The sequence below is a fragment of the Puma concolor genome, chromosome A1, assembly GCF_028749965.1.
Source record: "Puma concolor isolate L17-30 chromosome A1, mPumCon1.1.hap2, whole genome shotgun sequence".
NCBI lineage: Eukaryota > Metazoa > Chordata > Mammalia > Carnivora > Felidae > Puma > Puma concolor.
Window position 1 is genome coordinate 54,999,509 of NC_141667.1, and position 13,625 is coordinate 55,013,133.

Sequence of the window (13,625 nt, forward strand, 5' to 3'; positions counted from 1 at the left end):
ACATTTTGAGGAACCATTTAACTGTTTCCCATAGCAGCTGCACCGTTTTATATTCCGACCAGCAATGTATGAAGGTTCCAAGTCTATACATCCTTACTAAGACTTGTTATTGTCTGTCTTTTTGATCATAGCCATCCTAATGGGCATGAAGTGATATCTTACTGTGATTTTTTTTGTATAAAATGAAATTATATTTTATTAATAATCCTAGCATCTTTTCATGTGCTTATTACCATTTGTATATATTCTTTGGAGAAATGTCTATTCAAGTCCTTTACCTATCTTTAATTGGATTGTTTTTTGTTGTTGGGTTGTAAGAGTTCTTTATATAGGACATTCGACTCTTATCAGAAATATGATTTGCAAATATTCTCTCCCTTCTGTAGGTTGTCTTTTCAGTTTCTTAATAATGTCCTTTGATGCAGAAATTTTGCAATTCTGATGAAGTCTAATTTATTTCTTTTTACTCATATTTTTGGTGTCATATCTCAGAATCCATTGCATAATCCAAGGTCACAAAGATTTATATACGTTTTCCTGTAAGAATTTTATGCTTTTAACACTTATGTTTAGTTTTTTTTTTTAATCTGCGTTAACTTTTGCACGTGGATATCCAGTCATTCCAGCGTCATTTGTTGAAGACTGTCTTTCCCCCAATGCATTATTTCAGCACGCATGTTGAAAATCACTTTTTTTTCCAGATTCTCAATTCTATTCTGATGATGTACATGTCTATTCTTATGCTAGTACCACACAGTCTTAATTACTGTAGCTTTGTAGTAAGTTTTGAAATTGGGACTAACATTGGTTTTCTTTTCCAAGATTGTTGGCTATTTGAGGTATTTTGCATTTCCATATGGATTCTAGGTTCAGCTTGTCAATTCATGCAAAAAAGGCAGCTGGGATTTTGATAGGGATTACATTGAATACCATGCTTACTTTTAGCAAAAACATTTCCACTGTGACCAGAAAGTCTGTTTTTCAAGATGCTAACTCTCTTGGTAATAGGCGGTAAGTGTAAACTGCATTAAGTTAGCTCAGATTAAAATCAAGATTTTTGTCTCTCTTTTGTAGAACAAATCACATTGATAACTTTAAATATATTTGGGTGAAATGCATATCTGTGTGGTTTGGTGAGGGCAAGGACTGTATCTAGTTTTGCTGACCACTGTATCCCCAGGCTAAGCCCAGAGCCTTATATGTAGAAAGTGCTCAGGCTTGTTAAGAAAGGCAAGCATCTTCCCTAACAGGTGAGGGAACAAGAGCAGAAGGATATATGGACTTAGGCTGTCCAACGTGATGCCCAAGGGCACTAGGATGTGTAAAAAGAACCCAGCTCACCCAGACACAAAAGTGCACACATTGTCTTTTTTATATGAAATGTTCAAATGTCTAGGGGGTGGGAATATGGACTGACTGTAAAACAGGTTTCTTTTTAGGTTGATGGGCATATTCTAAAATTAGATTATGGTGATGACTGTACAACTCCGTAATTTTACTGTAATTCATTCAATTATATACTTAAAGGTGGTACATTTTATGATATGTAAATATCACAATAAAACTAAAAAAAAAAAAAAAAAAAGAAGAAGAAGAAGAAGAAAGAAAAAGAAAAAAAAAAAAAAAAAACCCCTAACAGAGAACTCCAGCTTGAGACTGGGGCTTCAGTCAGTTTCAATTTTTACTGGGGAAAGTGATACAGACGAGGTAGGTCAAAGGGGGCTATATTTCACTGGCAAAGGAACAAAAAAGGAAAAGAAAAGAAAAAATGGAGGTGGAGTGATTGAAAGGAATAGTGGATCTGCAAAGAGCAGTTGGGACTGAGGCTCACAGAAAAGGTAATGAGGGATCAGGGGCCAAGATTCCTGTCGGGAGTTGGTCTATAAAAGGGCCTGGAATACAAAGTAGAGAACGGACACTAGGTTGAAGGGAGACAAGGGACTGGAAGGCTAACCCATCTGCCCAGTTTTTGACAGTGAGGAAACAAAGAAGGTCGTGGGCTTGCCTTTCAGCGGCACTAGGGGGACCACATTTGAAACACTCCGGGGCAGGGCTGGTCACCCTGGTGTGAAAAGACTGTAGCGGCAGCCGGAGAAATGTGGCGGTGGGAAAACCTTCTAGTTAGGAGCCATCACTTCGCCATTCACCCTTGTCAGCCCAGCTGCTGGGATGGCTCAGCAGGGAAGGGAAATGATCGATAGTGGCTCCTGACAGGTTACAAGGGAAGAAGTAAATGTTCTACAAATGGCTGTGGGTCATGTTGGCCAGGCTGTCTGACTCCCAATCCTGCCCTTGGTCTTGATGCTGGAGCATCTGCATCCCTCACAGCCACTAAGTCTAAATCACATCCGGAGGCTTTCTGGCTTCGATACTTTTGCTCACCCCAAGCTAAAATTCACCTGGCCTTCAAAGCCTGCTTCATTTATTTACAGTGCTAGCTTTCTTATCATTCTTTAACATGTGTGATGTGCCAGGGACTATGCTAAGATCTTTCTAGGCATGCATACATTCTCACACAAACCCGAGAGTTAGAAACCGTTGTCCTCATTTTTTAGATTAGAATATAAACAAAGATGAGAATTAATTTGCTGAGATCACACAGCTGGTAAGTAGCAGAGGTGGGCCTTGATCTTGGGTGTGTCTGATGCCAAAGCCCATTTTTCTCAGAGTACTGTCTTGTCTTTTCAAAGTGAATCTTTAATGGGCCACTCTAATTGCAAGTCTGATTAAACACTAATTTCTTCTAAAGGTGGAGTAAATAAACAGCTAATTATTTCCCTTTAACTGAATTGGGCATTCACAGAGAGCAGCAGACATGCCTGATATAAATAAAACAAACACCAGCTATTTTGCCCCCTGGTCACTAGTCGGGGAGTAATGTTCTCAATCTTGAGGCATGGTTTCGGGCATTGGGAGTTGGGACTGGGGATTTGTCACAGCCTGCAGCCTTCAGAAGTGCTCTGGTTTCAGTTTGTTAGGACCCAGCTGTTCAGTCAGCAACTCCCAACACTGACTCTGGGAGCATGGACGGGACAGCTATTGTTGGGCTCCCCTGGGGAGGAGCTTGAGGGCTCTTCCCTTTTTGCAGCAAATTGGCCTGATTTCAACCCTTACTGGGAAGAACCAGGCATGCATGTGTTACTAAGTCACAAAGCTTAAGTAACCTACTCGGTTTTCAGATTAATACCTAAAAAATCACATTCACAAAATTTAAATCTAATACTTGCACCCAAATTTAAACTAGAATATCATGGTAAAAGCCTACAGCCTTCAACTAATCTTGAGGAAGAAAGCCTTATCTTATCCCTCCATAGAGTGATGGTAAAGATTAGATAGAAAGCATTATCCTCATTTTACAGGTAAGAAAGTTGGCTCAGAGAAGTTTCTATCCTGAGTGCGCCTGACACCTTGTTTTATGTCTATAGATACTCCATTTTAAATATCTGTTCATTAACTGACCCCATCTCCCTGTAGTCAGTGGAGGAGAGAAGAAAATACAGGTATTATTTATGTAGTTTCAGGTATAATGTTTTCTCCTTTCTGTCCAGTTCACCAAGCTGGAGAGTTTGCCTTTCTCCTCTTCGTCTGGGCACGGAATTCCTGCCATTCCCCCAGGAGATAACTTACCCAGGAACAGCTTCTGGGATTATCTCGCCACGATGGATCTGCCATGCCAGAGTGTGGCGGCACAAGACTAATGGTGGAGCCAATAAATGAGTGGAAAGTAAAAGGTCTTTTTTCCACCTTCGCGGGATCCATGCAGCAAGGCGGTGAGGTGCGAAGCCAGGTATGGGCATGTCATCATTAGGTCTGAGAGTTGTGCGTCCTTGGTACTCAGCTGCTTCCTAATGACATTTTCCCCCTCTTGATTTCTTCTCCCTTTCATAAGAAAACTCAGTGCAGAATGAAACCCTGAGTCCAGGGTCTGATTTGAATGGAGGTTTTAATATAAGTGATATTTGTGTTCTTTAAAATGAAAGTTTTTTTCATATATTGTTCCATGTTATAAATGATTTATGTTTATGAGAAGTACAATTTTTAGTCATAACCTTTCAAGCCTCCTTGGCATTATGTTTTTAAACCACACGAGGGCAGTGGTGTCACATGTAAAAGATGCCTGCCTTCTGCTTTCTGAACAGATGGCACATTTGTTAGACTTCATTGGATGTATTTTTCCTTTATCGAAGCACAAGGGAATTTCACATTTGCAGGTAGAATGGGGGAAGATAGTTAAAATTTTATGCCGTATTTTTATCTCTTTGTTTATGCTGATAAAGGCTGCAAAAGCAGTTGATTTATCCTCCTTTTTGCTGTTTTGAGAGATTGTTGTGCTAACAAGCTGGGGTGGTGCTCATTACCACCGTGACCCTGGCAGAAGATGTTCTGTTGATTTTGCATTTAATTGGAAATGTCACAATGATAATACATAAGCCCATCCTTCTTCCAACCCTCCACACCCTTAGATATGACTTAAATTCCTGCTGTTCCTTTCAGGAAAATTTTGCATTTAGTCTTTCTCCATACCTATTAGGTAGGCAGAATCTAGCCACCTTTCTCTGAAGTTGGGACCCTGTGACCTTCCTTACCCCACGATCACAGAAACTCTGAAGTAGCTCTTTCACAGATAGGTCTAGTCCTGCTGGGTTCCAAATGTCCTCTGGCCCTTGTGGATGCAGAGGGTCTTAAGTCAGAGCTAATCCGTTGCATCTTCTTAAGGTGGGATAATGCAAAGGTTGCTGCAGAACTGTGGACAGTTCTAGCATGTGTCCTTTGAGCATAGTTTGTTTGTCATGCTGTATTGGCTCATGCAGTATTTAATTTTTAAAAATTGCTAACACTTAAGTGCAAAGAGTTCTATTAAAGATCCAGTTTCTTGCTTTTCTTGAAACATTGGACAATCGGAATGACTAGCCTGCACAGTCTCTGGGTGACAATTGGCCCACAGCCACCTTCTTTGTGGCTATATGTAGTCATTACATACCCAGGTCTCCCCTTTTGTTTCCCTGACACTAGAGAGGTGCTCATTAGAACCGTGTTTGCACTGTTTTTTGTTACAATAAAAAGGAAAATGAGAATTTAATACCCATGTCAGTCTCAGAATAGAAAAATGGAAGGTATAGTCATGGAGCCACATGTCTCAAGGAAAATGAGCCTGAATGTAGCCTTCCCTGCTGCAGCATTTAGGGAAACTACCTGCTCTGCTAGCACCTTGAATTTCCCACGTGGGAGAGCTGTGCCTTTGAAGGTGGGCAGGTGTGGGGCTGACCTTGGGTAAAGTACCAGCAGCACTCCGGTGATCTTTTTATCCCCTTGGTTGAATGGGGATAATCTCATTTAACTCCCACAGCAGCCCTGGAAGGTAATCACTGAGTTATCTGGGCACACCGCTTAGCGCAGTATGGTCGGCCAGCTCCTGGCTTTGTCTTACCTTCCTCTCGGGGGCGGTGGGTTTTCAGGCTGGTGTGCCACGGAGCCTCCTGAACGGGCAGTCTTTGGTAAGTTGCAGATTCACTGCCTGACCCGGCTGGGGGAAGAAAAGGTTAAGGGAGAAGTGGGGCGGGCGAGGAAAGCCCTTTGGACGGGGTCTCAGACCCGGATGTGGCTAGATGCCAGTCCTGGAGCCTCGAGGTGGCAGCTGAGCTCCGCAGGGCTCCAGGAGGATTGGAGGAACAGACAGGAAATCCATTCTTGCTCTGCAGATTCATCGGCAAAACGCCCAAAGCAAACAGCAGAGGAAGTTTGCTTTAGTGGAGACAAACTCACAACTTTGCTCTTTCAAAGCCTCTGTTTACAAGTCAAAGCCGAGGCTCAGGCGGGCTTTCTATGCACACTCACCTGCAGGGGTGCTGCCTGCAGCGCGTTTTGCTAACTCTGGGCGCCTCCGCAGCGGGGCTCCGGATAACCAGGTGGGGCAGCTCGGGTGGAGCTCTACCCCTTGGGGATTCAGGGCTGTTCACCCCAGGCCTCCCAGGGTCAAATTTGGGAAGAGGGATGAGGAAGAAGAAGAAGAAGAAAAAAAAAAAAGCCCTTAGCACTGGTTGAGTTTTCCAATGGAGCATCACCTGTGGGTTATGGAATGAGGTGAGCAGCAGGAAAATAGGAAAATTGACAGATGCTGGCTTTAGGGAATTGCAGCTTGAACAAAGGTGCTAAATAAAGCATGCTGCTCACGGAATAGAAGCCACAGAAGATGTCTTTAAGGAGGGGTGTTGGTTGTTACCTGAATGGTGTCTACTGTTGTAACTGGATTGGGTATGTCTGTTACCTTGAAATAAAATAAACTGTACTAGTGTCTGGAAGAAAAATATGTTGGCTAAAGGGACACCTGGGTGGCTCTTCAGCTCAGATCATTGATGAGGTTTTTTGGGGGTGATAGTGGAGTTTACGGGGTCTGGAGCTGACGGCCAACAAAGAATTCTTGAAGATGTCTTTGGTTCAAAAAGGTGATTTTATTAAAGCACAGGAACAGGACCCGGGGTCAGAAGGAGATGCCCCAGGACCAGGAGGAGAGACTGCATACACTGTGGAGTTGGAGGAGGTAAAGTCCAGGGGAAGTTTCCAGTGAGGTTTTCATATGCTAAAGAAGAGTCACAGGATCCTGGAGGCCTGGCTATTGTCAAGCTAAGGTGGTTTTTCCCCCAGCAAAGCATTAGCATTAAGACAGTAAGAGAGTTCCTGGAGACACATTTTACTCTGCCCTCCTCAAGTCTTTGCCAATGGGCTGCAGGTTATAAGGAAATGTAACTTTATGTGTCATTTTCTTCTGCCTTTGTCTGCCATGTCAGTCATGATCTCACCAGTCATGGGATTGGGCTTCATGCTGAGAGTGCAGAGCCTTCTTGGGACTCTCTCTCCCTCCCTCTCTCACACTGCCCTTACCCCACAGGTGCTCCCTCTCTCTGTCTCTCTGTCTCGCTCAAATTAAATAAATAAGGTTTAAAAATATACCTGCGAGAGGTGGAGTTTGGTGAATTTATAAAAAAAAGTATCACAGATCTTACGTAACTTTGTATTCCAGTGAAAGATTTTCTGTGGGAAGGGAGGCCAAGAGGGTGCTCTCTGCTTCCTAGTGGGAAAATGGAGACCTGAGGAACCAGGGGAGCTATGACATTGGTGAATCACTGAATTTCTCGCCTTGAGGGGCTGCTGATGAAAATGTCTTAGAGATGGTCTGATATCATGGTTCAGCCCTAGGGTGCTGGAGGCAGCTACCTGTGTTTTGAATCCCGCCTGTGATGCTTTTTAGCTGTGGAATGTTGGGCAAGTCACATTCGTTCTTTAAACCTTCATTTCCCTGGCTAGAGAGGGGCGGAGAGAGACTGAGCATCTAAGTCACAGTGATGTAGGGCTGGAGGACAGTGCTGACATTCGCACTGAAGTGTCTGATTTCGAAGCCCTGGCTGTCTACTGTATGTACTGCCCATCGAGTTAAAAACACGTCCCACCTCCCCACCCCACTCCATCCTCACCAACATTTCCTCCCAATTTACATTTTGAACTCTTAGATTCAGTGCATTCGGTCTTTGCTGCTTTTGTGATTCCTCGGTGCAGGAACCTCCCTCCCACCTTCTGTCCCTCACTTTCTGGGTCCTTTGTCATCTGTCCCTAATTTTTTTCAAACTGAATCTCTGACCCTTCCCGGCCATAATTTCTAGTTAATGTTTGCCCCTTTTCATGCCTTTTTTTCTCAGGCCGTCCTCACTTTGTGTGATACTCTTCCTTCTCCTGAGAAGGCCTGTGTGGGTGTGGTTCTCTGCCCCTGAATTTCTTTAAACTATTCCCTCCTAGAGTGCACCCTCTGAGGGTCAGTGGCTACATAAGTTAAGAAAACGGTTGCTTGTTTAAATGGAGTTTTATACGCTAGTATGCGTTATAAATCCTTCAAAAGATGCTATTGCATGTAGGGTTTCTCACACTGTTTGGACCTAAGGAATTTAAAACACTTCCTCCTTTCTTTCTTCCCTCCCTCCCTCCCTCCTTTCTTTTCTTCTTCTTCCTTTTAATATTTCATGGGGCCAGAATGTCATGGTACATGTTTTGAAGGCTATAGCACTGACCATTATAGTTGAGGTGATTGAATTCCTACGTAGGGGAGCCCAAGGCCAAACCCTGGGACCAATTGTGTTTCCAAGTGGGGTATAACAAGGGCATAAATCAGCCCTGCTGTTACTCTTCTGGGAAGTCATATTTTGCATCTAGTACTGTGCTCTTACCATCTTACCTGGTAACCAAGTCCCTATCTCATAAAGCATTCCAGTAAGTGCATCCCTGCTCTTGGTCTCCTGTCTGTTATCCCAATTCCTGTGGCTTTATTTGTGATTCCAAAGTCTGGCATCCTACTCTGTCCGTCCCCAAACTTGATTCTATGTTGCTTGTCTCCCCACACAATGCCAACCTGTATCTTTCAATTTGGCTTGCCCTCTGGGCCTCTTAGGATACCTTGGTCTTCATTCTTGGTCCCATGCCCCTGTAGTCTTACTTACTCTTTTCAGAGTTGATGCGATTTAGTTGCTGAGGGGTTCAGGCTCTGGGATCTGATAAACTGAGTTCTAATAATAATTGTAAACTCTTGAGGGAGTTATTTAACTTTGGGCCTCAATTTTTCTCATCAGTAAAGCAAGCATAACTCCCTTATACAGTCCTGATGAAGATTAAATGAGATAGTCCATATGAAGTGCTTCTTGTACCACCTGTTACAGAGTAAGAGATCAATAATTATTAGCTATTATATTATTCAAGTCCCAAGGGCTTCTTTGATCAATTTAGCCCATACTGAGCTCTCTCATCTCTAAATATTATAATTAGTGTCACAGACTTAACACTTGATTTTGTTTGTGACTTAGTTACAGCTCCCCACACTAGATTTGCACTTACTTTTTTAAAAAAATGGATGATTTCAGGAGTGCTTGGGTGGCTCAGTTGGTTAAGCATCCGACTCTTGATTTCAGCTCAGGTTATGATCTTACAATTCATGAGTTGGTGCCCTGCATCAGTCTCTGCACTCGCAGTGTGGAGCCTGCTTGGAATTCTCTCTCTCCCTTTCTCTTTGCCCCTCCCCAACTCATGCTTGTGCTTGCGCTCTCTCAAAATGAGTAAAATCAACTTAATTTTTATTAAGTTTAATTTTATTAATTTTTACTTAAAAAGTTTAATTTTACTAATTTTTATTAAAAAAAAATTAAAAATGGATAATTTCAAACGTACCATAAGTAGAGAGATGAATGGCATCCTTTTGTAGGATCCTATTTTTTTAATGTTTATTTTTCAGAGAGACATAGCACAAGCAGGGAAGGAGCAGAGAGAGAGAGAGGGACACAGAGAATCCGAAATAGGCCCTAGGCTCTGAGCTGTCAGCACAGAGCCCAATGTAGGGCTTGAACTAGTGAACTGCGAGATCATGACCTGAGCTGAAGTTGGACGCTTAACTGACTGAGTCACCCAGGTGGCTGTAGGGTCCCTTTGTACTTGTCACTGGATTGGGTCTTTTGTGATATTCCTTTTTCATTCTGTTCTGACATTAAATCTAACGTTGCTCCATACACAGGAGATGTTGACATAGGCTGTAACGGAGAACAAGCCACCCACTGTGTGTGAGGCTGTGCCTAGGAAGTCTCCCTGCTCAGACTTTCCTGGAGGATGAGATCACCAAAATGGCTCTCTTTTCTCTTTCTCTTAATGTAGAGATGGAAAAATAGCAGCCTACTTCCTAGATGATATTTCATTCTCCAAAGCAAAAGCATTCCATCTCCCCTTTTCAGTTCTTCAGCTGAGTCTGGGGCAAAATAATTTTTGAATCAGTGATTTCCCATTTTCCCCTAAAGTTTTATCAGAACTGCTTTCTGGTATCAGGTTTGAATCCCAGTTCTCGACCTTTGTGGCTTAAAGCGGCAGACTTGAGAAGACAGATCTCAGAGCTAAATCTCCACCCTCCCCCCCCCCCTTTTTTTTTGCACTGGGTGATTGACATCCAGGGACACAGCATATTGACTTCTCTCAAGATGTTGAACAAAATAAAAACTATGTGCAAGAGGAAACATGATCCTACATTTATTAATGCGGCATCAGTGTCTCTGGAAGCATGTTTTATGCCACAATTCCTCTTGATGGCACTGGAGCCTTAAATATCATAACCAGTCTGGTCTTTCTCATTCTAAATCCTATTATCTAGGTTAGCTCATCTGTATTCAAAAGATCAATGTTGCATTATTACAAAGATCCTTTCAAGTGTAAAAAGGATGGCACTTCATTACAGAAAGTAAAAGAAACTAATCAAACTTTCTTGGTGAAATCATTGACTTTTTTAAGTAAAGGGCAAATTTAAGAATTTGAAAGTCCGAGATGCGAGAGAACTCTGTGGTTTGGGCTCACTCCGGCATGAATGCGTCTGGTTGTAGCGTGTGGGTCTTGGATAACCTAAAGAAGAAAGAGGCTTTCTCGAAAGAGTCTCAGTGCTTGCAGCTATTCTCGTTTCTTCTGTCATTGCCTGGTTATGTGTCTTGGAAAAAATGAGCTGCTGGTGGGAAGACTCCGAGTTATAATCCATGGTGTGCCCTATACAGGCAACATGTCAAGTGACTTGGTTAATAGAAATTGTTAGGAAAACACTGGTAAATGTTATTTATTCATTGTCTTAGTTCTTCTGTTAACAGACAGCTCTTGTTTCTTATTATCACCACTTGTGTTCTGTGGCTTGTGTATTAACAGGGAGGATGTTAGGGATGCTTTGGGGGTCAACACCTGTGGAATGGAGGGGAAAGAAGTGGGATGGGGTAGGGGGAGATCCACAATGCATGCCCAAGGATACATACATAAGAAAGAGCGCCTCTGGAGCAAGAATGGCTTTTTGGTGCTGTCTTTTCTAAGGAGGAAGAAGCCTGCCCTGTCATATAAACAAACAACCTTGGAAAAGTTGCTTGCTTTTTAGCCAGCCTTTGGTTTTTAGTTTGAGCAGTCCCCAAAGGGAGATGATAGTTGAGGGCTATTTGCTGGCAGCACTCCCAGTAGCCTGGGCAAAATTCCTTTTATTTCTGAAAGTTGGATCTGGGCAGCACATCACACTCTTTTTATTATTATTTTTTTAATGTTTATTTATTTTTGAGAGGGTGGGAAGCCAGAGAGAGAGGGAGACAGAGGATCTGAAGCATGCTCTGTCTGCGCTGACAGCAGAGAGCCCGATTCAGGGCTCGAACTCAAGAACTGTGAGCTCATGACCTGAGTCAAAGTCAGGTGCTTGACCCACTGAGCCACCCAGGCGCCCCCTACCACCCTTTACAACTTAAAGGAGAATGTTCATTGACCACCTTCCAGGTACCAGAACTGTTCTAGGTCCTGGAAATTACAGTGATGAATAAGGAATAGTCCTTGCCTTAAGGTATTTCTAATCAGCCTCTTCTGACTTGTTGATTAATATGACATGCCAGATGTAATTCCAAGTACTCTGTATTCACTAATTTTTTTTTTTAATGTTTATTTATTTTTTAGAGAGAGAGAGAGACAGAATGCAAGCAGGGGAGGAGCAGAGAGAGAGAGAGATAGAGGGAGACACAGAATCTGAAGCAGGCTCCAGGCTCTGAGCTGTTAGCACAGAGCCCAATGTGGGGCTCGGACCCGCAAACGGTGAGATCATGACCTGAGCCTAAGTCAGATCCTTCACCGACTGAGCCACCCAGGTGAAAGGGCGGGCCTACTCCAGCCGACTCAATCTTGTTCTGTGTCCTCCACCTTGAGTGACTATGTCCCTGACATGACCCCTTTTCCGGGAAAATCGCAGAAACCTCAGACCGCGCCTCCTCCCCTTGAGTAACCTCCCGCTCACCCGTTCAAACTTCCTGATCAAAACACGCCCAGCGACCTGCGTAACAGGACTCTGACCCTTCCCCAGCAAATCGGCCAAGGCCACGACCCTTCCCCAGCCAATCGGCTGAGGCCACAGCCATTACCTGACCAGCTGCCCCTAGGCCCTAATAAAACCTTTGTGCTTTTGAAACTCGCTTTCTCTCTCCGGTATCTCACCGCTGCGTCGGTGCAGGTAGGGGATTGAGCTGGAGCTAGCTCGAATAAAGGCTCTTGCTTTTACATCGGACTCGGCTCCCTGGCGGTATTTGGGGATCACGAATTCTGGGCATAACACAGGCGCCCCTCACCTGTTCTTTTTTTTTTTTAATGTGACTAGTATAAATTTTAAAAATAACTTAGTAGCTTGAATTTGTGGCTTGCGTTTTGTTTTTACTGGACAGAGTTGCCTTACAGTATCTGAGATTCTTCCTATGGGGAAGTATTTTGCTCTTAAATTCAAAGAAAATCCTATTTGGTCTGGTAGTAGGATCAGGTTCTTTTGATATGCTTCATTTAATTTGTATTTATTAATAGGGATTCTATCCACCAACAGCCACTACTTGCTGGTTGTTTCGTGATTGTTGAAAACTAGTTAGAGGCAGCCTGAGTGAGATGAATTAAAGTTCTATTGTTGTAGGGGAACAAGGTCATCAACTTGGAATTAATCAACGGATTTCAAATCACCAGGAAGGGATATTTTACCCTCAGCTTTACAGTTTCAGCATGTAAATTGCTGTTTAGAGGAGAGTCTGTAAAATCAATCCAGCCTTTTTCCCTTCAGAAATTAAAAGCGATTTATTTCTATTTTTGGCGAATCCTGGGAAACACTTGTACATCCAACTCCTTCACCCTGATGCCACCTGTATTGCATGTTGTTTTGGACCTTTGAGTAGGGAGGTTGGAAATTCGGTTGTCTTGGTGTCCCACAGGATTTGGAGGAGACCCCTCTGATCCCTGTTGGGGAGCCCATCTGTCTCCACCTGATACGTTTTATTTCAAATGAGTCAGAAACTCTAAAGCTCAACTTGGCCAAAGTAGCGCATATCATGTGGACTCCAACCAAAGCCATATAAATCATCCCCAGATCATACCAAACTTGGCCCCCAAACTGGGCACAGATTTTCCAATCTGGTCCTGGAGTTTGCCAGAAGGCAGGAGGACTGCAGGGATATGTGGGTTGCAACTGGCTTTTGTCCCAAACTTCTGTGGTTAGTGAAGCTTGTCTGATCTGGGATTGGATATAAACACAGCTTGTGTACTCGAAAGACACCAAACCACCTTGAAGGGTCATTTGGTCCACGCCTCTGCAGAAATCATCCTCACAAATAACTGTGTATCCAACCACCCAACGTTACCCCTGCCCACTGTGCCCTCACAAATCAAGAAAGATCCAGAGATGGTTTGTAAATACATTAAGTATTCCAATTTATTGTTCTCTTAGTACTTTTTAATATCAGTACATTGCTGATAAACCTAAACTGGAGACCCAAGTGAATGAATTTTTATATCTTTCTGATTAGATATGCAGAGGCTGCCTTATTTGGTAAAGTGACTCCAGAATATAGCAGCAGTGTATTTTGTTTATCTGATTTCCAGGGCAGATTCTTTCTTAAAGTTTTTACTGTTGTTATTGTTTGTTTGTTTAATGGACAGGAACAATAATGATTAACTTTAATAATTCTTTGTTTTCCTTGGGCCAATACAATTTACTTTCTAGATTTCACTGAGGTGGCCCTGTGCTATATCGTATTTGTCTGATTTGTGAAGTAACCTGTTTTGGGGGAAAGAAG